We start from the raw sequence: 21,401 nt of genomic DNA, 5'->3' as shown, positions 1-21,401 counted from the left end.
GTCAGAATTTCCATGAAGAGTGACTATTCTTCTCTGTGTCTCTCATGAATAAATAAATAAAATCTTTAAAAAAGCGGGGGGTGGGGGGGGGGAATCCCTGGGTGGCTCAGCGGTTTAGCTCCTGCCTTTGGCGGAGGGCCTGATCCTAGAGACCGGGGATCGAGTCCCACATCAGGCTCCCTGCGTAGAGCCTGCTTCTCCCTCTACCTGTGTCTCTGCCTCTATCTCTCTCTGCCTCTCATGAATAAATAAATAAAATCTTTTTTTAAAAAAAGAGTGACTTTTCTTGAGTTATTTTCAAAGCTTCCCTTTCTGATGCACACCATGGATGCTTTTCCCATTGGTTTTTTAAAAATGTGATGTTTGGGATATAACAGAATAATTATTTGTTCTTCTCTCTTTAAGTTGAAGGCCATATTATATTGGAAAGCTATTTCATAAAAAATTAATTCGTAATCTTACCACTATAAAATGACCACCGTGCGTATTCCCACCTGGAGGCTGGCCACACACGTAGCTATTTTGGTATCGTTGTAATCATAGAATTCATGCTACTCTTCAGAGTACTTCTTTTTAGACACCTGCCAATATTTCTCCAATATCTGGCGAATGTAGGGCAGCCTGGGTGGCTCAGCGGTTTAGTGCCGCCTTCAGCTCAGGTCGTGATCCCGGAGACCCGGGATCGAGTCCCATGTGGGGCTCCCTTCGTGGGGCCTGCTTCTCCCTCTGCCTTTCTCTCTCCCTCGCTCGCGCTTTCTCTGTGTCTCGTGAATAAATAAAATCTTTAAAAAAAATATCTGGCGAATGTAGCTCCCAGTGCCTAAATTGTCCATACCTGATCCAAAGATCCTGCAGAATGATATTCAGTGGAAGCTAAAATGATACTGGGGGATTACATTACCTAACGCAACCTATTTAGTTCTTAGAAATAGTAATATCTATGGATTCTGATTAGTCTCAAAGGACAATGAGGCACCCACAGACATGATTCAGCAATCTTAGCCCAATGCTGAGTTAATTGGCCCCTCCTCTGCACTCCCCCCTCCTCCCCCGTGTCTCTGTGGAGCACATTTGAAGTTCACTCTCACTTAGCTTATTGTTTACCCATCTGTGTGTGTGGCTGGCGCTGGGGCGGTGTCTCCTTACCTTTCTCTCCTGGCCCATTGCCCAGCACAGGGATTAAACTCAGGGAGCCAGCGATTCCTAGGAGGGCACCCCCCCTTTGTCAGAGACGGTGGGCTGCAATCTAAAGCAGAAACCAGGCACTAGAAAGAAGATGAGAAATAAAAAGGAGCCATCTCCCAATGCCCAGAATTAGGGATGAATTGGGAATCTTTCTCAAGTACCAAGAGTCTGTGTTCCGTCTCCCACCTGGCACGGGGGAAAGGTACCAACAGCCGTAGCCACTCCGGTTTATGCACACCATTCACTGCCCTAGTCCTTCTATAACCTCAGTGATGTCTTTTCCTGGTCTATGCACAGCTAGAGAATTCCGAACAGTCCCTTTCCTGGGGGTAGTGTTGCCTTCTCACCTCCACACCAGGCTGTCTCCAGCTGCTGAGGCTTCCTAATAAAGGGGCAGGAGCGCTATCAATTAACTCATGGCAGGAATGCACAGGGAGTCACTTCAACACCAAATATACTTCTGGTTCCACGAAAGGGCTCAGACATCCCTTTACAACATGGTATTTTTGCTGTAACTACCTACAGGATGAGTCAAGACCAGCACTAGTGTTTAATTAAAACAAATACGAAATAAACTACTGTTGTGTCCTTAAATTTTGCTCCGAGCAGCCTTGCAGATTCCAGTAACGAGACATGGCAGGCCAGTAATTAAAATTTAAACTTTGCTCTCATGCAAAGAATGGGTAAGAATGGGCACGGCTGGCTAAAATACTCCCATGCAATGGTAATTGCTTGATACTTCTCTGCAAGGTTCTATGAAGGCATTCCATGCAACGTCAGATGCCAGGATGAAAGAGATACCTTTTTAATAAAGCTCTATCACATAGCCATCTATTTATGCCCTGTTTTGACTGAGAAAGGATTTGAGGTAGCCCACAACTATAATGACAGAAGTCGCTGCCATCCGTGTGTTTTACTGACATTGCCTATAATCTTACAGAAATCCCCCCAGAAGAAATAATGTGAGGGGGATAATCAGTGCTGAGGTTCAAAACTCAAGGCCCTGGAGCCAGACTATGTGACTTTAAAATCCTGGCTTCATCACTTAATAACTGGGACACGCTCGCAAGCCGCCTAACCTCTCTGTGGCTCAGTTTCTCATCTGTATGATGGAGGCATTAGCGATTACTTCCTAAGATTGAGGATCGACTGGGATGAACATGTAAAGCATTTACAACAGTGCTTGGTCCACAGGAGAGGCTCAGCTGAGATCCGTCAGGCACCAGAGACATCTAGCCCTCACTCAGAAGCCCGTGTGTGCTGAACGACCAATCCCCTGGCGGTCCAGCAAAGCCGTGTGTGGCCTGTCCAAGTTAATAAAATATGAATGGAAGTGCCATGTGTCATTTCTGGCCACAACACTTAAGAGCTAGTCCATGACCTTTTAGCTCTCTCCTCTCTGACCTTATGATCCTGGATGTCACATATTGAGATGTAGCGACACTAGATGGAGGGTGCCTACCTCCCAGAGTCATCAGATAGAGAAGTGCCCAGATGTTACCCAGCAGATTTTGCAAAAAAAAGAAAAATCAGTGCTTGCCTTATTAAGCACTGATATTTCCAGATTTCCTTATTACTCCTGACTAATAATATAGCTGCTGCCGCTCTCATTCGTCACCTTCTGTTTGCACTCCAAAGAATTGAGGGTCTACTAGCCACAGGGAGAACCTCCATTCAAAACCAGGTATCTATTGAACTCCAAAAAGTAGCATTACTGCACTAATATTTGCCCTTTCTGGAATCCCTGTGAACTCATGGGTGCTATGGGAGAAAGTCCATCCTCAGGTAAGCACTGATCAAAACAGCAGAGACGGTAACTGGGGGAATGTGTGCATTTGCCTCCCCTGTATTTGAACCAGATCACCCTTAAAAACCCTATCAGGAAACCGGGAGGGAGAGAAGCTTCAAATTCTTCTATACCCTGACTCCTAGAGTTGAAAGTTAACATCATAGACAGGCGGGTGTGTCAGAAACACTAGTGACATGGAAATCTGGGAGACTGGGAGTGGGCGGCGGGCACAGAGAGAGCTCAGGTGGTCTCACTGCCACAAGGAGACCAGAGAAGCACCAGACACTCGGACGTGGTAGAAATTCAGCCAGCAGGAGTTGGGGCCACTTTCTCTGGCTGCCAAAAGCCTTTTTTCTACCCCACTTCCAATCCCAACCTTAATGATTCAGTATCCCTCCTTTCTGCGCCCCCTCTCTTTTATTTAGAGAACAAGCAGGGGGAGGGGCAGAGGGAGAGGGAGAGAGAGAATCTCAAGTGGGCTCCACACCCAGTGCAGAGCCCAAAGCGGGGCTCCCTCTAACGACCCCGAGACCATGACCTGAGCTGAAATCAAGTCAGCCACTTAACCTACTGAACCACCCGGGCACCCCCCTACCTCCTTTTTCCTTTAAAGGGCTTCAGCAAGAATAGATTATATGTAAAAGCAAAAGCGCCTCTGGAACATTCTCCATGCTGAGCAAGAAAGCGTGGGAATTAGCTTTTCAAACACTAGGTAAGCTCACGGGTTCATCTCTGTCTCCTCTTTTCAAGGCAGTGGGCTATATGCTATTTCTAGGGTTCCTGCCAATCCTGATCACCTATGCATCTGTGAATGAGGCGCAGTGGCAAATGTCCTCACACAGGGTCTAATCTCACAGCTAAAAAACATCTGTAGAAGCAAGCAAAATGCCGTCTTCATTTAGCACCTGCTCTTTTTTTTTTTTTTTAAGTGCACAAAATCGTTACAACTCCTGCTGCCTACCACACGGGGATGGTATGAAAATGAGAGCTCAGGCGCTATAAAACACCCGAAAAGCCTCCCATGAAATGTTATGTAAGTGCTAAACATTAATATCCAACGGTTATCCCTCGCTACCAATTTCTAGTTTAAAAACGCTACCGCTATCACCTCCAGGAACCTATGAGAACCTATGAGAATTTTGTCCTTACCTTTGTTATTTAACAAAATAGCTTCTTACTTGAAGTATTTAATGTGTACTGGGAAAAGTTAAAAAAAAAACAGATGAGAAGATATAAAAAAAATAAGATAAAATCACAGTCCCACACACAAGCACAACTTGGGGATGATTATCAGCTTGGCACACATCCCTTCAGACTTCATTCATCTTCATGTCTTATTTTGGTGAAGCCAAGATCAGAACTAACATATGATTTTATGCCCTTTTTCACATTACATCACAAGCATTTCCCCACGTGTCCCATTAAAAACTTCCCATGAGTACAACTTATAGCGGCTGTGTGAAACTGCATCGTCTGGTGTGTTCTAAAACCCCTTAACCAGGACTTCATTGCTAGACATTTCAGGTGGCTGAAATGAAAGTCTTGAACTTCTTTGGTGTTCCTAATTTTTTTTTTTTTGTATACTCTCATGTGCAACTAGGATGTACCAAAATAGTTTCCAGCAAATACTCAATACTGGAAAAAAAAAAAGTAAAAGAAAAAATAGAGTCCCATCATTGTATTTGACGTCATCAATGGCCCATTCAAGTAGCAGAGCTCTTTCAGGGAAGGCCTGTGAATAGAAAAGCATGAGCTTCCAGCATAAAGATGCAAAGAAAGAGTAACCTTTCTGTTTGCTCTTAAGCCAAGGTTAAGATACTGTTATAGGGTACCTCTTAACCAGAGAACTATCAAGATCAGACATTAGTTTAAAAAGTGTAATATTTCTATGCAAAGCAAAGAATCTGGCCACCCACATCTTCCTTGTAATCCATCAGGCTCTCTCAAAAACACATATTGCCTGCAGACACTAGCTGACAGACACAGAGAGCTTTGAAAGGATAACCTTTGTGTGTCCTCCATCTGAAAGCAGAGCTCTAGGAAGCTCAGCGCTCCCCTAAACAGTTGCCAAGGATACCCCGAGTAGCTACAGAATCCACACTCAATTAGTCCAAGTGTCCCCATTGGTTAAATACTTTTTCTTTTTCTTTTGACAGATTAATCCACATTTTCCAAACCCGAAACAGGCCAAATTCGTAAAGCAATCTAGGTTTCTTTCTCTGGACCTGTTCAGCTACAAGTAACTACTTATCATGCAAGAATCTATCTTGAAAAGAGACTGTCCCATCAATAACAACATTCAACATTAACAACAACAATTGCATTCAAACAATTGCAATTCAAAACAGCAAGCCATTATGGCACCAGGCGCTCACGTCCATGCACACAGTGGATATTATAGGATTGATCATAGCGGTTTGGGGTGTGCCACTAGGATGAAAGCAAGGAAAATGAATGATTTCCCCTGAAAAAAAATAATCTGGCTTATTAATAATGAACGTTTCTCAGGTGACCATATGGGCCAAACACACTGCGGGTGGTTTTATGTACATTTTTGCCAATCGCCACAGCTAGCCTGCCAGGGAGGTGCTCTCAATCTCAGTCTGCAGAGGAGGACACGGAGTGTCCCCAAGGTTAAGGGACGGATCCCACAGGTAGGTGGTAGAGCTGCAGCTTGAAGGTGGGATGGAAGGATGCCTGGGTGGCTCAGGGATTGAGCGCGGCCTTCAGCCAGGGGTGTGATCCTGGAGAACCGGGATTGAATCCCACATTGGGTTCCCTGCATGGAGCCTGCTTCTCCCTCTGCCTGTGTCTCTGCCTCTCTCTCTCTCTCTCTCTCTCTCTCTGTGTCTCTCATGAATAAATAAATAAAATCTTAAAAAAAAAAAAAAAAAAAAAAGAAGGTGAGATTGAGTCCTGAGCCCTGGCTCTTCCTTCCCTCTGCCTCCCCCGCTTCCTCAGCAGGATTGGTAGGCTGGCAGTAATTCTTGGCTGAACCCCAGGGGGGCAGAATGGTTAAAGAAGGGGGGATCTGAAGGGAAACCAACAACTGACCCAGGTCCTTGGTGAGTGGGAGAGAAGTGAGCATCCAGCTTCTTGGCGCCTTGCACCCGTTTCTTCTAAATTGAGGGTCAGAACCCTGCCGCCACTGATGGTGAACGAGAAATGTTTACAGCTTCTCTCCTCAAGGATGGCTCTTGAGAACCCTTTCTCACCTAGTCTTCCGAAAAAAGAACTGTTACTCAGGCTCCAGGAAGGGAGGCCAATTTTGCTTCCCCCGCAAGGAATTCCCTAGCCCTGTCCACACAGAGAAAGCTCCAGAGCCTTTATATTGGAACCATCCTTGGGCCAAATCCTGTAAAAAGGAGATTAAAAGAAAACAAATAAAGCATCTCCACTAGAAAATGTGAGAAGCGGGCTCTTTCTTGAAGGTAAGAATTAAAAGTGACGGGGAATCTGTGAAGGAGCCAGAGCCATGACAGGTGGTGAGGACAAGTAGGAGAGACAGTCACACTTCTACTTATGAAAAATGACTCCAAAGAAAGCCACTTTACACCGTGGGCCTGGTGGATGCTACGGAGATAATGCCATTTAAACCAGCGAGAGCCACCTACAGCTCGCAGACCAGGGGGTTCTCTCTCCAACATTGCCATATTTATTCAGCGCTATTAACTCTTGAGCACTGAAGAAAGGATCCTAAGAAAATTGGACTGGAAATCAGGACTCGGGATTCCAGAATCACTTCTGCCAGCAAAGAGCTGGAGCTTATTCTCACCTTTATCTCAGAGAAGGAAGGACCGTAGCCGATCTGAGGGCCCTTCCAAGTTTAATTCAATGTAATTTAATCCAATTGGGCAAACATTGATTCAACACCTACACTGTGCCAGGCATTATCCTGGCTTTGAGGTGTAAAGACTTGGTCCCTGCCCTGAGAAACTCAAAGTCTGATGGAGGAAAAGGGTGTGTAAATAAATAACCAAGTCGTCCATGTGAGGAGTGCTAAGCAGCCCCACAGAGGAGGCATAATCCGTTCTGAATTGGGGGCCCGAAGAAGGTTCACGAAGCCAGTGATGTCTAAGCTGAGCTTCTAAGGATTATGAGGCATTTATTAATGGGGGAAGAAGGTGTGGTGTCTCATAAGGGGCCCCCTGATACTTTTAATCTGGAGCAATGCAGAGGTCAGATCCCTTGAGCTCCCTCCATGCAAAGGAATCAGGTCTTTGGTTGGTTTATGGGGTAGAGTGGTGCATGCCCTTGAAGAGGATCGGGGGAAGAAGTAGGTCTCACTTTGATGCACCAGCGAGTATCCTCTAGGGCAGGGCTGTTCCAATGCCCTTCTTCAGAGCCTGGGATTCAGAGGTGGGAGGTGGGGTGACAAGAGGAAGGTAGAGCGAGCAGGACCTCAAGGCCAGCCCCCACCTCTCCGGGTGACATCTCCTGAAGGTTTGCTCTCAGGGGACTTCTGTTGCTTAAATGATTTTGAAAACTACTGAGTGATTGTCAGTTCACAATGATCTCCTCACAGAAAGCCTTGAATACAAAAACCATCCCCAAGAAGATCATCCCCTGTTCCTCCTCTTGTCTCTGGCAGCTCCTTCATAGTTGCCTTGGCTGATTCCATATTCCTCCTCTGCTCAGAGACCATTTAATGTTGGAATTCCTCTGGATTTGAGCTTCCTCTCAAAGGAGGGGTTTCCCTCCCCCTGCAAGAGAATCTTGTGGAACTCCCCAGATTATGGCCTACAGTTGGCCAACCTCTCATTCGTCTCCAGCTCATCCGGGCTCCAGACCCTCCGATCTTATTGCCCTCCTTGACATCGCCTTTTGATGCCTCACACTAAACATTGTCAAGACTGGATTTATGATTGTCCTACCCTTACCCCCAGGTCTACTCTCTCCTTGTCATTCCTAATCTCAGTAAATGGTCCCACAGTAAAGCCACTGCTCAAACCATACTTTTAGGAAGGAGTCTTGGCCACTTCCTCTTCCTTGCATCCAACATGCAATTAACCAGCAACTCTTGCCTCTTCCTTCTTCAAAAGGCCTCTCAAGCCTACCCACCTCAACTCGTCCCCACTGCTGGCGTCCCAGCTCAGGCCACCATTGACGTCCACTTAAACCACTGATCCCCTCACTCCCCATCTGGACTCCTTCTGATCAGTCCCCCACACAGATGCTGGGATATTTCAAGCACGCATACTGATCCGAAGAATCCCCTGCTTAAAAGCTGTTAATGCCTTCCTCATAGCCCCTTACAGTCCAAATCCTTCCTGTGGCTTAAAAGGCTATGAATGACTAAGCAAAGCCCTAGCCTCAACTCACGAATTCCTTCCCTTCTTTCTGCTCTAGCACTGAAGACTTTTCTTAGCTCCTAGAACAAAAGCTGGGCTCCCCTCTTCACAGATGCTATTCCTGCAAGGGGGACTGTTCTGGCCCCACTGCCCAGCCATCTCATACTTGACCTTCACTTCTCAGCTGCAGCTTTATTCCTCAGGGCGATCTGCAGCGTCTGTACAGGACATGCCTGGAGTGCTCAGGATTGGTCTTTGGCAGCACTGAGCACATTTAATTTATCTACAATCATTTGTTTATTGTCTGTCTTGTTTTGCTCACTGCTTCGTAACCTGAGCTAAGCAGAGCGCCTGGCACACAATAGATGCTCAACACGCATTATGAAGTATATATTTTGTTAAACCACTTACATAGCTCTCTTCTTTGGGCAAGCATGCGCTACCCTCTGATGTCTGCTTCCCTGGCCACCCCTCTCCTCAGTCTTTATCCCCTGGCCTGCTTCCCCTCATCAGGACTGTCTCTCAGTTTGCAGGCCTGGCCTCACTGCAAATCTCACATGTTCCCAAGATGACTGCAGTCTAGAAAGCAATCTTGTGTTTTACTGAGTAATGCTTGCTAGGTCAGCTCTCACCCACTATTGTTATTTCTACAAAAGTCATCACCAAAATTCTCTAGCCTCCAGGTTAGCAGGGGGGAAAAGGAGGAGGAGGAGCAGGATTATTATTTAAACATTTATTTGGTTTTAGTGCTCACTGCCACTTTTCTAGGTAGCTGCGTGTGTATAGACTAAGTCGGTGGCCAGAATCAGGGACAGGTAGGCAGAGCAGTCCTCTTGGAAGTGTGAGATTTACAGAGCTTCAAGCACACAAAAAGGGAGAAAGCTTGCTTTGCAAAGTCCGACTGCACACCTTCTCTGCAGAGCTGCCTCTGGCCAGGAGAGACAATGTGACCAGGAGACCAGCAGCAACCACAGGGGCTGATTGGTTCACAGGCAGCCTGCCTCAAAGCAATTAAAAAGAGAATGTCATCTCCTGTAGAGGCTGCAAACAAAAGGCCAGGGATGTTTTTTCCCCTTTTTAATTGATCTGGGCTGTCAACTACTTCATTAGCAGCCCGATTAGGTTCTAATTAGCATCCTAATTAAGTGCTTTTAAATCAGAACCTGAGAGGGGTGCAAACTGGAAAGCCAAGGTGGAGGCAGTTTGGACAGGACACTTGCAAGAAATGTAAATGGCTCCCTTAACCCAAGGCCAGAGCATAGACTCCGTTCCCGAGAGTGGATTTCCAGATAGAGGGAACAAATGATTCAATCCCGTGCTTAGGAAGTCCAAGGCAATAAAGCACAGAGAACCGCTTGGTTAAGAATAACACGGAAACATAATTGGAAAATACTTCGCAGGCAGGAATAAAGGCAGAAAACAAAATTGATGCTTGTGGCTTAGTCTGCTCATGAAAATTCTCTTGGATGACTTTCTCTGACCTTATGAAACCCTTGGACTTCAGGCAACCAGGAAGGATCTTGGAAAGACCTCTCAAACCTAAGATTCATGGAAACCCAGGGCCATGCCTTTGCAACACCACAATAAGACAAGCAAAGACCCTTGTACACACTCTACTCTGGAAGTACTTCACTTTGAGCTGTTTGCTGTGAGCTGGGGGCAGGTGTTCACTAGCTAATATGTTCCATTCAGCCACCAATATGAAGTGCTCTGGTCACACTCAGTGGAACAGACTGGGGGATGGCAGCCAGCTCGGTGCCCCCACAGAAGTCCTACATAAAGGTTTGGGAATTTTAGTCTTCAAAACCACAAGCACCAAATTCCAACCGCTAAGATTTAAAAAAAAAAAAAATCAAGCACAGAGGAAAGAAAACGTCTTTATTTATTTCCTAAACTCTCTCCTTCAAAATAATTTCTCTTTCTCTTCCTGGGTTTGCAGCAGTCATAAAACTGGCATCAAATAAATTATTTGGTAAGGCTCCTCATAGAAGCAAGAATTTTCCACACACATGTCAGCTGAAAAAAAAAAAAAAGCCAACCTGAAACTAGGTTAGTAAATGCTTTATTCGTTGTCTTACTGGGGAGACAATATTTCAGATCGCTCTGAAGGAACTGCTCCAAAACCTGTCAGTTTGCAGGGGATTATGTGCAAAAGGGGGATGGGGCATACATGTTTGCAAACAGTCCTGCAATTGCGCATCACAAGGTATAATTTGGCTATAAAAATCAAGGCCTACTGATTTCGACATAGACACGAAAAATGCCCTTAGCGGTCTTGATACATCATGCTTCGGTCATTCAGAAACGTTGCCGGCATGCATCCACTTAAGTGTTTTCCTGGTTCTTCCTGTTTTGGGTTTCTCTTTGAGGTCACCTGAGATGGTCACAGGAGTCCAGCACTGGTCACCTCCTGCAGTTGTAGTGTGCACATGTAATGGGAGGATCTCACTGATTGGCTAGCCCCGGGCCTTAATCCCTGTACCCAGATATTATAACCTCACTCCACATCCAGAATTTTCTAAGCTACGAGTGTAGATTGAAAGCAAGTTCAATCCATTTGGCTACACCGGATGGAACCCTAGAGAGCATGAGAATGTACAAAACTGAATGTACAAATAAGAATGTACAAAAATGTACAAAAGCCCTCAGAAGGCCTTGTGTGAATCCAGGGGAGTGTGGGGGCGGGGGGGATAGGTATCCATTCATCACAAAACTTTCACTGATTTGTGTTTTCAACAAATCAAAGTCACTACTACATAGAAATGTCTTGTTTGGCTTGCCCCTACATGTCACAAGGGTGATGACAGAGATGAAGTTGACTGAAGATCATCTTGAAGTTATGATGCCATCACAGCGTCCTACTCCTACACCAATCAGCCCTGCCAGTGGCAGGTGGGTGTGGAGACCACCTTGCACATGGCCTCAGGGAGGGTCTTTCTCTGTTCTGAGTCTCTGTTTCCTTACTTGTAGAGTGGGAGTGAAGGACTCTCTCCTTACAAAGGTTTTCTGGCTGGTGCACGTGGGTGGCTCAGCAGTTGAGCAACTGCCTTTGGCTCAGTTCGTGATCTCGGGGTCCTGGGATCAGGCCCTGCATCAGGATCCCCACAGGGAGCCTGCTTCTCCCTCTGCCTCTGTCTCTGCCTTTCTCTGTGTCTCTCATGAATAAATAAATAAAATCCTTAAAAAAAAAAGAAGGTTTTCTGGCTGAAAAGACAGTTGTCAAATGCTGAGCATGCAGATGTGAGCTCCTATCTCCTCCACTCCTCGCCTGTTTCTGCTCAGTCGCTCTCTTCCTCTTCTCCTAGAAACACATTCTTTAACCTCTGAAGTCAGAAAATATGTTTTCATTGATTTAACTGAGATCAATTGAACCTGAAACACAAGGCCATTGGTACAATTTCTCGGGTATAATTTTCATGGGCTTTAGGCTTTCCTGGAAGTCTCATAATTCATATGTAAACAATTGAGACTTCAGGAGCTCACCACAACAGTCTAAAAATGAAGCCCTGAGAATAATGGCTCATTGTCCTCATTATTCTAGGACTTTCGCAGAAGCTCTTTATCCTGTCTCTTGTCATAGAACGTCAAATGGTGGGTACCTTTCTCTCTCCCTCCTCTTGCCTTCTGTGCATTATCAGCCTTGACAATAGCACATATTACAAGACGGGCGGGTGCCCTTACTCAAGGGCATAAGTCGAAAACAAAATCGCTAACGCAATTCACAAGTTTGACAGACTGACTTTTGGAGCCAAAACGGGAGATGCTCTAGTTATTGGTGCAAATGACAGGACTGCCCATCCTCCCCAAAAACTGAAGCATTAAAAAAGCAAAAACCAAAAAACAGGCAGCTCACTTGGAGGGCTATTCACAGCACTGGAGGGCTTACAGGCCACTTTCCAGCACAGTGGGAGAGAGTGGAGAGAGAGAGAGAGAGAGAGAGAGAGAACGAACACGGGAAAGGGAGAAATGAGGGAGCAGGCAAAAGGCCAGGCCCTGGAGAATACCCGAATTGAGAGGCAGGAGGAGGAAGAGGAGGCAGCAGAGCAAACTGAGGGCAAATTCTGAGAGAAGCAGGTGAACCAGAAGAGTGTGATTTCAAGGAGACCGAGGAATCTGGGAAAATGAAGGTGCTTTCAATGGCACCTGCAACTAGTGATGCAACATTCACTGCCCGTTGCCATGTGCCAAGCTCTATTCTAATGCATCAGCCACCTCGCCTGCCACAGCCAATGAGATGGAGGCTACTATTATGCTCCTGTTATAGATACTGAAGCCGGGGTTGTGGGAAGGCTGATCAATCCGCAAGAGCCCACCACTGTGAGACGTGGACAGTAAGATTCTAATCCAGGCCCCATGGCTCACCAGCAAGTCTCTGTCTCCCATTAGCCAGATGCAGGCTTATGCCCCCGGTGCTGGGGCATCAGAGTATGGACATCTACACTGGATATATTTCCGCTAACAGCTTGATTTCCCAGGAAGCAGATCCAGAGATAGAGATTTGTACAAGAAGGTTTACTGGAAAGGGGGCTCTGGACCACCCCTGGTGAACACTGAAGACGGTCGGAGGAGGCAGAGGAGAGTCAGGTGCCCATCTCATGGAGCTGAGAGCTGGGGTGGCTCTACAGGGCCCGTTTTCAGTCCCAAGCTGGCTCCTGCAGAATCTAAAAGGAAGAGATGGTTTCCGAGCATGGTGCATGACAGGGGGTGGCCTCCCAGCCCTGTCACTGTTGGATGTGTGATCTCCATAACTTGCTGAACTTCTGTGCATCTCCATATCTTCCTCTGTGAAAAAAGATGATAAAGCCCATTTCATGGGAATGTAAAGAAGTGCATGAGATAGTGTACCTAAGTCCATGCTACTAAATAAAGGTTTCTTCCTCAGTTTTGTAGAAACCCACTACTCCATTGAGAAGGAATGAGCAAGGTGGAACTGGAATTCATATAGCACAACCTCACTGGAGGCCCTCAGGGCAATACCTGGTCTTGGCCACACAGCCTTATCCTTTGGAGGTTTGAGTCATGGAAAACAACTACTTCCTCTCTGCCAGGTCCCTTCCTGCATTGTCAGGCAAAACCCAGAAGAAGGATGGCAGGCAATTCCTAGAATCACTCCGCTCCAATATTCCCAAGCCCAAGAAAGCTGGTCTGATGAGTCTGGCCAGAAAGAGGAAGAAAAGGCCACACAGCAGAGCATAGTAGCCTCAGCAAAGGCCAGATGCCATGATGTTTTCTCTCATGGGAATGGTAACAGGCAGAAAGCCCAAACCTTTCCTAAGGAAGAAAAACAAAAACCCCTCACCAGGCTATAATACACGATTGGTTGGAGATGACCAACCACTACAAACGGTAAAGGCACTCTCAATCTGTGAGGGACATTATGTTCCCACCACATAGCCAAGACGCAAGGGGTTGACCCAGGTCCTCAAAATTATATCCGTTTTCAGGACGGTGGGGCTGGGAAGGGCAGGAGGATTTAGAGAAGCATCTAGGGCCAGTCTGGAGGGGAGGAGGGTCAAGAGAAAACTATTATTTGATGAGCAGGTAGTGAGTTGCTAGATACTCAAGCTTTAGCTCATTTCATCTTCAAGAGAACCCTGTGAGGGAGGATAAGCATCATCCCTGTTTCTCAGATTGGAAAGTGAGGGACAAAAGGTGAGCATTTCCCCACATTTACCACAGTAAGTGATTTAATGGAATAATTGGGATTTGAACTAGGGCTTCTCCTCTTTCCACTGCTCCAGTGTCTCCAATCACTGACCTTGGCATGCCTAGGACAGCACCTGACCCAGGACAGGTCCCGCCACCTTCTCCCCTCTGCCTGTCGCATCACATATCCAGCCAGTCTTCCTTCTAGCAGGGAGGCAGCAGGTGCACAGCCACAGCTCAACATCCAGCGGCGGTGACTGCCATCCACATGGATCCCCTTCCTGGCCAATTGCAGGCACCCAGGCCACCCATCTCCCCAAGGGTGTCAGGGCCTCCTCGGCTGCTAAGGATCTTGACAACCAAATGAGCTCCATGACCATGAACTTGTAACAGAAAACTCAAGCAAGCTCTCTGACACCCCCGGGGTAGACCCCATCCTCGAGGTTGTTGAAGTCTGACACATTTCTCTCATGTTCTATTGAGAAAGACCTTGGTTCTAACTCTATCTTTTATCATTTATTAGATGCATGATCTTGGGTAAAGGATGTGACGACCTCTCTGAGCCACCATCATCCATAGTATGGGGCACCAACAGCTCCCCGCAAGCCCCTCACGTGGCAATGTTTCCCTCAGCAGGAGACACAGAGACAGGTGAAAAAAAAATAGCAGGTGGCATCCTGACAGGGCGTCGAAGAACATGGCATCACACATGAGGACCTTCTCTTCCAGGCGTTCCAGTTGAGGCCAGAAGAACTACCTGTCTGGTTCCAGCATGTCTTTACTGACTGCTTCTCTAACACCTGCTAATCTCCCTTTTGAACAGAGAACAGGCCTCAGGGCCAGAGCATCATCTGGCTGGACCCTGACAATACTGCTTTGTTTTTATTGTATTTATATTCCTGGTCACCTTCTGTTTATGGTAAAAGATGCTGGCTTTCAATTTCCAGTGATGGCAACAGCTTTTTATTTTTCAAGTGCGCTTATTTAAGTAATAATGGGAATTGATTTTAATGACAGCTAAGTAAGACAGTGCTATATAGGTGGCATACAGAAAGTGGTAAAAATCGTGAAGATAGGACGCAAATGACTGAATTTTGGAGAACACTGTTTAAGAGATTAGAGGAGGCTGCCAATTGGCTAGCACACTTCTCCCCCGCCCCGACATGGTGGGTACTCAATAGATACTAGCTATCATATTATAATTTTTTTATTATTATCAGCCTTGGAGTTTAATTGCATAGCTCACTGCCAAAGTACCCAGGAGCTCCAGTTGCTTTTTCGTGGTGCTCTGGCACAGACACAGCAGCCTTCCTAATGAAGGAGGAGAGAGAGAAAAGGAAACCTGATAAAGATTTGAATCCATAGCTCAGTTCTGTCACTTGCTAGGTGCATAACCTTGGATAAGTCAAGTAACCCAGCCAAGTTCAAACTCTCTGTGATAATAGCTATCCCTTCCTAAGCGTTTATTATATGCCAGGGCACGGCGTGAAGGGCTTTACGGTAACCATCCTGCTGAAATCCCACAGCAATCCTATGGAGGGGGATTATTACGTTCATTATACAGGTAGGGAAATAAAGCTCAGAGAGGTCACTTGGGGTACTTGAGGTCACACAGCTGTGAGTGGCAGTGCCAGCATTCAATCCCAGGTCTTTCGGACTCCACGAGTTGGTAGGGGGATTAAAAGATGCAGTAGAGAGCAGGTGCCTTTTGCACGACGGACATTTGACAAACAGCTGTACCCCAACATTTAGAGCATCCCTGGCTCAGGCATCAAAGGAATGTTATTTTCTGAAAATGGGTTCAAGAGATGCAGAGGAGGAAAACAGAACGAAACAGCTGCTCAGGGAGAAATCTGCGCGCATCCGAACATCATCGGAACATCCGGCTTTCAGCATCAGCAGCAGGGCTGGAGCTTGCACTTCCCTGGTGCTTGGCCTTGAAGAAAGACAGCTAATGAGGATGAGCCAGGGTGGGTGCACAGCACACATCTGCTCCCGCCAAGCACGCTTTCACTTGAAATGCTCAGGGCTGACGAAGAGAGCACGGTGGGGAGGCATTACCCACATCCACCACAGAGCAGGGACCAACTAGGGGAATATTGACTACACAGGGCTGGGGTCGGGGGGGTGGGGTGCTGGAGGAGCGCTGCAGTCAGAGCCCTGCTCCCCAAAGAGCAAGGACAGGTGTAGACACAGTGTGATTAAGAGGGAGAGGGGAGGTGTGCAATTCACTGTTGTCTGCGCTTAACAAAGCACCTGCAGAAGCAGAAAAGGGCGCTGCTTCAAACAAAAAGCCTGTTTGATACGGGTTCCCACGTGTAGGGGCTTATGCTATATAATTAATGACATCATTATTATGAGGAGGAAATGCTTGCATTTAAAAAAGTCACTGTAAAGAAGAGTGTCTTAAAACTTCCATATGCTGGGGTGCTTGGGTGGCTCAGTTGGCTAAGTATCTGCCTTCTGCTCAGGTCATGATCCCAGGGTCCTGGGATACATCAGGCTCCTTGCTAGGCGAGGAGCTTGCTTCTCCCTCTCCCTCTTCCCCGGCCTACTTGTGTTCTCTCTCTCTCTGTCAAATAAATAAATAAATCTTTAAAAAAAATAAATAAAACAATAAATAAATAAATAACACTTCCATACACTTGTGAGGATTTTTCAATTCTCAGGAAAACGAAGGCCTGAAAGGAAAGAACATAGTTCATCGGAGGGGGCACTCAACCAAAGTGGCCATGGACAGGATGCTGCAATGAGTGTGGGGGGCGAGGAAGATGGAGCAGCAGGCTAGAGTTTCTCTCTGCTTAGCCAGGAGCATCTTCACAGGAACAGGAAAGGAAGGCGAATCGGCTGACTGGAGGCTGCGTGGCAGAGAGACAGGGAAAAGACATCTCCTCAGAAGCATTCAGGAAACGGCTCCATTAATGTTGAAGGGCATGAGCTGATAAATGTTGATTATACTGGCGTGTGTGCATATTATGCAAATGAACCCAGAGGGGACCGATAATGCTTCAGGGTCGCAGCCTGTCATATTCTAGTACCTTGCATTTTGAAAAGGGTTAAGGATGGCTGACTCAGTCCTTAAAATACCTGAGTGGGAGTCAACAGTTTTAAACACCGTTATTTCAGATCTGACTCATTGCGGGCAACATTAATTTCCTATTTACAGAAACCACTTTCCAGCACATCATAGATCCTATTTATTCAATTTACCACCTGCATACCTGTCAGATGTTCCCGATGTCCAGAGGCTTTGCAAATACTAGTCTTCCCCGCACATTTGAAAAAGCTATGCTCTTTCAATTACAGTCTGAAAATGTTTGTCTCAATCACGTTAAATTAATAGGTGGGCCATGAATTGTTAAAAAGACTTAAAAGCGCCGGAGGCGGAGGGTGGGGGGAGGGAGGAACCTGTATCAAAGTAGATTAATCTGTCAGATGGCAATCTTTCCATGAGAGTGTCCTGCATGGGCCCATCCCCCTCTCAGCCAAGGTCATTACAAAACAGTTCATCATCCTCATTCACAAATATGTATTTATTTTTTTTAACAAATATGTATTTAATATTTCCTTGGTTCTATGGAGTTTGCAGAAAGTTGAGAGCTTGGGGATCGCACCAGCTCTCAAGAGATTACATCAGTAGATAGAAAACCGTTTAGAAAGATTTGCATCACTTTCTCATGGGAGACTATGCAGTAGAAGAAATGCCTGGAGGCAGAAAGTAAAAACACATTATACAGATTCCTTTCCGCTCTCCTCAGGCTCCTCCTCCTTAAATTGGATGAGTATGGACTACAGCTTTTCTTGTCTAGCCAGTACTTACTTATTAAAAACTTCACCAGAGGTACCCTGCACTTTGTACTAATGTGCCTCTTGGTGCTATTACAAAATGAGGTGGGTTGTTTTTTTTTCGACAAGTATGCATTTAGAGGCTAAGAGATAAACTGAAGACATTGACACGTCTGCCAAGGGCCGTGTGTCTTTTTTAAAGAGACATTTACAGTAGCCTGCTCGCTTCCCCATCTTTTATTCTTCCTTTATTGTGGTTGTGATGTTATTTGTGGAATAAATAAAAATGATGAGAAAACTAAAAAAGAATCTGCTGGTCTTTTGTTTTTTAACCCACTTAAAAAAAAAGATTCATTTATTTATTTTGGAGAGTGAGCGCATGCACATGTATGCCTACAAGCAGGTGGGGGTGGGAGGGTCAGAGGGACAGAATCTGAAGCAGACACCCTGCTGAACGGGGAGCCCCACGTGGGGTTCGATTCCCACCACCCTGAGATCATGACCTGAGCCAAAAGCAAGAGTTGGATGCTTAACCAACTGTACCACCTAGGCACTACTAATTTTTATAACAATAAATCCAGAAAGAATGAAATCCCCATGAGCCTAAACAGGTTGACGATCCTGCCAAATTCACAACCTCTTCCTCCAAATATACCGCTGCAACAGTTTCTAAAATGAAATGAATCTTCTGCTTAAATGGCAGCATGTGACCAAGATGTGGACAAGGAGACAGGTATGCTCCTAGGCAACCTGTATCCATCCCAGCTCCTTCCGGCCCTTCTGATGGATCTCTGTGGAGACAACCCAGCAGATCTGCGGAGGCCTTTGGCAAGCAGAGGACTGTAAGAGGCTCTTTGATGGTTGCAAAGAACTGAGTGGCAGAGTCGCAGGCTCTCAGGCCACTGCAGCAATCAGAATGAACAACCCCAGCAGGGCACTGCTCCCTGCTGCAGTCCGTTCTGTACATCACTGGACTGACCCTCCCTCCTGTTCTGGGCATTCACTGGTTTGGGGCCCAGACTCCAAGTACCCTGCTTCCGGCAACAATTCTCTTTTTATTTGGAAATTTGCTCCTCCCTGGTCTCCTTCACTGTGGTTTGGTCTGGGAGGATTCTACCCTGAACTGGGGAAGCAGGGCTGTGAATTTGAACTTCAAACTGCATAGGCCTAAGCTACCTGGCACACTGCATCCCTCTGGTAACAAATACTGACTGGTCCTGAGAAGGGGCATCTGAACCAAACCAGGCTGTCCCAGCTGACTAGATTCAATTCCAGGTATTAGAGCCACCAGGAAAGATGATGATTCCCTTCTCCTGGACTTCAGTCTGGAAAGATGTGATCCTGGAGCTGCTGCAACCATTCTGTCACCATGATGGAGAGCCTACTGGAGGAAAGAGCCTACTAGAAGGATGCTGAGCACAGAGATTCAGGAAGAAACCAGTTACACCAGTTGAGCTTTTGGATCAGGCTATGCCTAAAGTAAAATCTATCCTTGGACTTTCCAGTTGTATAAGCCAATAAATTCCCTTTTGTGTAAGCCTATTTGTTTTTTATTTTGTTTTATTTTTATTTTATTTTTATCTTTTTAAATTATTCTTTCTTTCTTTCTCTCTCTTTCTTTCTTTCTTTCTTTCTTTCTTTCTTTCTTTCTTTCACTTTTTTATGTGTAAGTCTATTTGGAATGGGTTTCTCTCACTGGAAACTGAGTGTCCCATTGATTTGCTACTGATTTGCAAACGGTTAGCACTCGGTCTCAAAAAATACCAGTGGTTTCTTCCTGTCTATAGAACAAAGTTTAAATTTCTTAGCCTGTCACCCAAGGACATCCACAAGATAACCCTGACTTAATCCCCAACCTGTATTTCCAATTGCTTCCTTATATGAAACTCTCCTGTCAAACTGTCATGCTCTTTGTCCCCTGAATATTCAGAGCCCATAGTCACCTTTGAAGATTCTTGTTTTCCTCTAAGAAATAACTCAAGTCTCAGCTGCCGGAGGCCTCAGTGATTCTTCTGCCTCTGAATTCTCATCACATTCATCTTACTGCTCATTCCTTCAACCATTATTTTTTTTCCTTCAACCATTATTTAATGGATGTCCATGTATGGTAGGCACAGTCCTGGGTGCTCAGGAGACATGATGTCTAGTCTCAAGGAGCTCGCAGACTAGTGGGCAAATCAATGGTCAAATATTTATGGAAAGAGTACTATATAATTACATTTAAGATAAATAGCTCACCCCCTAGAAAGGTCAGGGTTCCATAAGAAAGTATGGTGTTATCAGTGGAGCTGGAGAGAATTATATGGGTCCAGTTACATTTTGAAGGCAGAAACTGCATGACTTCATGATTTGTTGGATGTGGGCAGAGGGATGCGAGGTACAGGAGACTGCAAGGAAGATGGAGGACACTGGATGTAGAACAGGTTTGGAGGAAATAGTGGCTTGTTTCAGATAAGTTTAATTAGAAGCAGTCGTGAAATAAGTGCATTTGTTAAATAGTTGCGTGTTCAAAGTTTAAAAGAACAGTCTAGACTTCGGATATACGTTTGGGAGTCTCTGACATATACTGGGTATTCAAAGCCAGGGAGGTGGGTGGGCTCATCCAAGGAGACAGTAAAGCTAAGTGATGACCTGGGGCCATACCACAGAGCACCTCAACTTTTATAGGATTAGTTGTTGGGATAGAGGCAACACAGAGAGGATGGAGACCCTGAGCTTCCCAGGCAGATTGACACCTCTTGGGTGCAGGAACCCAGCCTCGTCTATCTCTTTGATGAGACAGTGCTTTGAACTCAACATGTATTAAAGAAATGCTCAGTGTAGATTACACCAAAGAGTGGCATCGGGCTGAGAATCAGAAGACGTGTATCCTAAAATTTTATGATTCTGGGTGAAAACCTCAATCCACACTCATGATTTAACAGTAAGTGACAGGCCCTGATTCATTCCGCTAGTATTAAATAGAGCCTACAGACACAAAAGCTGGATAGGGTCAGGAACAGTAAACATAAAGGTGAGAAGGGAAGGAAAATTAGGCGTTTCCCATCTTATTTCATTATCTGATTTAAGCCTCACTACATGCCTAGGAGGAGCACACCTGCAGAAGACACCTTTATATGTGACGGCTGAACAAACGGAGGTGCATGAAGTCTTAGAAACGTAGCCACTAAGCAGCAGGACCAGAATTCAAACTCAGATCTTCTGCTCTCCCAAAGCTGTGTTTTTTCATCTACTGTACGGTGTCCCTGAATCCCTGCTCAACAACACATAATGTACAAGAAAGTTAACTAACAATGCAAAGTGGTCTATGATTAAATGTCAAGGTCAGAGCAGCGGACTGTGAATGCTACCGTTTAAAGAAAAAGAAGATCAGTATGATACAGATGGGGAGAAAAGTGCAGTAGTTGCACTGTGCCTTGAAATAACAGTGTAACAGAGCCTGAGGGTCAACTCTTATGGGACAGGGCGGCAAAACCCAAAGCCCACTAACAAGAAAAACACATTTAAGGCTCAGAAATTCTCTTCTGTCTCATATAGCTCCTTTGAGACCGTGTTCCCAGATGCAGGGGAATGTCTGTCATGGTGGAGGGTGGCCCGGGAGCAGGTAAAGTACTTAAATTACTTTTTTTTTTTTTTTTAATGACCAGTAAGGGTCTGGGAAAGCATGTAACTTTGGCTCTAAACGGCATTCACTGAAGACACAA

At 45.7% G+C, this 21,401-nt stretch overlaps 1 protein-coding gene across 7 annotated transcripts in view; it reads right to left on the bottom strand.

Moving 5' to 3' along the window:
• Nucleotides 1-21,401, bottom strand: part of PLA2G2C (phospholipase A2 group IIC) — a 91,250-nt gene that overhangs the window by 45,964 nt on the left and 23,885 nt on the right. For 4 of the 7 annotated variants that reach the window (XR_012031812.1, XR_012031811.1, XR_012031808.1 and 1 more), the window contains one exon: nt 16,552-16,769. The gene's annotated coding sequence lies outside the window, so the exon portion shown is untranslated. Of the gene's footprint in view, nt 10,282-12,627; nt 13,048-16,551; nt 16,770-19,935; nt 20,085-21,401 lie in introns of those variants that run through there. The other 3 variants (XR_012031807.1, XR_012031814.1, XR_012031815.1) reach the window with 3 other exon arrangements.

Source organism: Canis lupus, chromosome 5 (assembly GCF_048164855.1).
Source record: "Canis lupus baileyi chromosome 5, mCanLup2.hap1, whole genome shotgun sequence".
Classification (NCBI taxonomy): Eukaryota; Metazoa; Chordata; class Mammalia; order Carnivora; family Canidae; genus Canis; species Canis lupus.
This window is presented reverse-complemented; position numbering and strand designations above follow the sequence as displayed.